Source organism: Hipposideros armiger, unplaced genomic scaffold (genome assembly GCF_001890085.2).
Source record: "Hipposideros armiger isolate ML-2016 unplaced genomic scaffold, ASM189008v1 scaffold_14, whole genome shotgun sequence".
In the NCBI taxonomy this organism is placed as follows: Eukaryota; Metazoa; Chordata; class Mammalia; order Chiroptera; family Hipposideridae; genus Hipposideros; species Hipposideros armiger.
Window position 1 is genome coordinate 3,121,334 of NW_017731364.1, and position 3,192 is coordinate 3,124,525.

Sequence of the window (3,192 nt, forward strand, 5' to 3'; positions counted from 1 at the left end):
CTCTTTGAAAGGGACATACCAGTTTTGCGCCAATTTGTTTTATCAGCTAGAGAAATTCTTTTGTCTTTGAAAAATAAAGTTAGTGGGAAAATAAACCTCTAGAGTGGATATTGGGCATAAAAGAGGAGGGCAAAAATGCCAGTCGTTAATGCACCAAGCAATCAGCCTCCTGTTGGCATCAGTACATACCCTCCGCATTCAAACCCAATAACCACTGGGCTTTTCCTGAGTGATGTGACACTAACGGAAGTAGGATCTGAGTCAATTTTGTGCTCCACACAGTACAACTCATTCTTTATGCTCCAATGGTCCACACTTAACTTCTGGAAGCAATGGACCTATCATAATTTTGAAACAAGAGCACTCCGGCTTCTTTTAATGGTGGGATAATGCACACATTCTGCCATTTCCATTAAAAAAAATCTTTTTTCTTGATGATTAGCAATTAAAATAATGCAGTTTTAATTAGCTCATTTTAGTAAGCTGCTAAAGGCTACAATGACAGTGAAGAGCAATCTGGAATACAATGACTGGCTGACTCATGGATTATAAATGAGGCAGCTGAGGGACCACATGCAACCTGAGGAGATGCTGCTCTGTGGTCCACACTCCATCCACACCCAGGCTCTTAGGTAATACTTGGGGTCATTTATCCACTCCACAAATAGTGCTTGAGTGTCTTCTAGTGCCAGGCCCTGGGCTGAATGCTGGAGATAATTTAGAAGGAGACATAAACCAACCATACGAGTATAAAAGGTAATTGCTTTGATTAAGGGGTTTAAACAAAGCACAGTAGAAAAATAAAGCAGAAATAGATACATCTGCCTGGAGCCATCACACAGTATTTCACAGAAAGGATGAGTTAACACTGGCAATGCAGACAAGCTTGGCTGGGGTGTTATCTGGTATTAGGGAACACTATGCATACAGGAAGAAAAGCAAAGGGTCGGGCCGGCCAAGTGGCACGTTGATTAAGAGCTGGCTTGGGACCATCTCTGAGTAGCAGGGCCCCGGTTCAAATCCCACATGAGGGCCAGTGACACTGCCCTCTACAGCTAAGATGGTGAACAACAGCTCAACCTGGAGCTGGGCTGCCATGAGTCGCTGGCAACAGCGTAGGCTACAGCCCCTGCTGCAGTGGGTTGCCATAAGCTACCTTGCGTGGCCGGCAGCCAGCATGAGCTGTCAAGAGCCACCATAAGCGATTGTCTAGAGGCTGGTGACTGATCTGCCTCACCTGGGAAGAGCGCAATGATAATACCAACATGGACCAGTGAANTTGATGAGCAGCCAATTCCTAGCCAGCGGCCTATCAACCAATAGAACTAACAGTGAGACCTAGACCATCCTAGACCACAGCTGGTCACAGAAGCATGAGAGCAATGTGCTGAGCAAGTCCTGATGGAAACCACCAGGACAAACTACAAAATCACAAGCTACATAAAACGATTGTTGTTTTAAGCCACTAACTTTTTGGTGGTTTCTTACATAGTAAGAGTCTGACTCAACTACCAATCCTCTCATGTTGTAGACAAAGTAAATGAGGATTCAAGAGGCTACATGGACTTGCTCAGTGTTGCAGTGCAGCAGGCATAGTGGGGAAAGTGCTCTAGGACCTGACATCACAGCAATGCAGGTGCTTCAAATCTAAGCTCTGATGCTTTCTGGCTGGGAGGCCTTGGCAACTCCCTTATGCTTTCTGGGCTTCAGTTTCTTTATCAGCAAAACAAAACAGAAGTTTTTCCCGAGCATCTTTTAGCACTCAAAGCTATAACTTGTCCATGGGTTATAGACAGAGCTAGGGTTAGAATCCGTTCGGTTCAGATGTCATCTGTGAATAGTTAGATATCCCCTTCCTATTCTATTGCTTCACATTTGCCTAATGCTAATGTAAGTCATGTCTATGCACACCAACCATTCTGAACACTTTGATAAATTGAGCCATTACAAATCAGTTACTTTTTGGTTGCTTGATTGAACCAAGCAAGTAATTCCACTATGGTTATAAATAACCTGCTAGTAATTGGTCAATCTGTCATATTAAAGCAATTAGAATGATGAAGTGGATGAAGAAGCTTCCAAATGAGGTACAACTAAATTAGGAGTCTTCTGTGGGGGGGAGGATGTCTCCTTAGCATTGCCACTGGCATAACAGGCCCTCATCACCCCCTTTGGCATAAAGGAAAAAGCAGCAGCTTTAGAAACAGAATGGAATCAAAGCTCTGCTCTACTACCACCTAGCTGGGTGATTGTGTGCAAGTTATTTAGCCTCATTTCTTAAATGAGAATTATAATTCCTACCTCATACACATGCAGTGAACACTAAATATGATAACATGCGTGAAGAGCCTAGCATTGTTTCTGGCACATTGCAGATCTTCGAAAAATATTAGTTCTCCTGTTCCCAGCACCTCTAAACACCCTCCCTGTCCACAGGCTCTCTATGCTCCAAGCCTTCCTTCATAATGCTGAGAAGAGACCTTGCTAAAATCTGATCATATCATACCTGGCTTTAAAAACCTTTGACGTGTCTCATAACCTACTGAGAAAAACTTAAACTACTTTGTAGGCTATACAAAGCCCTCCCAACCTCTCCAGCACCCTTCCCCATGCTTCCAAATTTGTACCCTCCCCAGATTATTGGTTTGTTTCTGGGAACGTAATATCCTCTCTTGCCTGCCTCTGTGCCTTCCCTCATCCTGTTCCCTTTGCCCTGAATTGCCTGACCCCTGCTTTATGAACAGGGACTCCTACCTTCCCTTCAAGTTCCACTTTAAATGCTACTAGAAGTTCACTCCCTCTTCCATACTCAAGGACATGTTGTGCCTGCGACTTGGCACCTCAAGTAGAGCGGCAGGTACTATGGATTTCTAGTGCCTGGCATTGTGTTGGGTAGTAGGAGACTCTCAACAAATATTTTTCAGTGAACACGTTAAAAAATTTATGACTAAAACTTCATAAACAGTATGGAAAGGCAAAACATCTGTTTGTCAAAACGGAGGCCCCCCAGAACTAGGGGATTTCTTTGACGCCTTTGAAATTCAAAAAAAGCCTTGCTTAATAAACTGGCTTATAATTTTACTGAATGTCTTACTCCTATTGGTGACCCAAGGCTGCAACAAATAGACTCAAAGAGGTGTTTTAGACATTGCCAGAATGACAAACCCATAATAGAGAAACCTTCATGGTCCC